The sequence below is a fragment of the Trypanosoma cruzi genome (genome assembly GCF_000209065.1).
Source record: "Trypanosoma cruzi strain CL Brener chromosome Unknown tcruzi_1047053401683, whole genome shotgun sequence".
Taxonomy (NCBI): Eukaryota; Euglenozoa; class Kinetoplastea; order Trypanosomatida; family Trypanosomatidae; genus Trypanosoma; species Trypanosoma cruzi.
The window spans coordinates 1-485 of record NW_889875.1 but is presented as its reverse complement, the minus strand read 5'-3'; the positions used below and the strand labels follow the sequence as shown (position 1 = coordinate 485).

General features: G+C 60.8%; 2 non-coding genes across 2 annotated transcripts, besides 1 other annotated feature; both read right to left on the bottom strand.

The window, feature by feature from the left end:
• Nucleotides 1-67: 67 nt before the first annotated feature.
• Nucleotides 68-104: a microsatellite.
• A 5-nt stretch (nt 105-109) lies between these two features.
• Nucleotides 110-206, bottom strand: Tc00.1047053401683.20. Its single transcript, XR_008253945.1, has one exon. It is a non-coding gene; the product is annotated as a C/D small nucleolar RNA (snoRNA), TB11C4C1 (small nucleolar RNA).
• A 106-nt stretch (nt 207-312) lies between these two features.
• Nucleotides 313-384, bottom strand: Tc00.1047053401683.10. Its single transcript, XR_008253944.1, has one exon. It is a non-coding gene; the product is annotated as an H/ACA snoRNA, TC11C4H3 (small nucleolar RNA).
• Between the last annotated feature and the right edge of the window lie 101 nt (nt 385-485).

Sequence of the window (485 nt, the reverse complement as noted above, 5' to 3'; positions counted from 1 at the left end):
CGCGTGTGTGTGTGTGCGGGCGTGCGCGTCGCTGGGCCGCAAAACCGCGCAGCGAGAGCAGAGGGACAAAGAAAGAAAAAAAGAAAAAGAAAAAAAAAGAAAGATGGGGGTGTAAAGCAAAGCACTTCAGTGTGAGCTGAGTCGGGAATTGCGTCCTCACGCGTTTTCGTCGTCAGACTGACAGGAAACTGTGGAATTTCATCACGCGTCGCAGCCGCATCTCTCACCCGTGCGCGTCCTCTTTGGTTTTGTTTTTTCCCATCGTTTCCCGAACTGGGGAGGGAGCCTCGACGCGCGCACAGTCACCGCAAACTCTCGCGCAACCGGGCAGTGGCGCCACGCGCGGCACCGACAGCGCGCCACCGGCCCAAGGGTCGCTGCGCTTCACGACCGGCGTGTCTCTTTCTCGGGGCGCCGATGCACCCAAGCGCCCAGCGTCACGGAGCGGTGGGTCTCAAGACGCGCCTTTCCTGGCCATGCGAGGG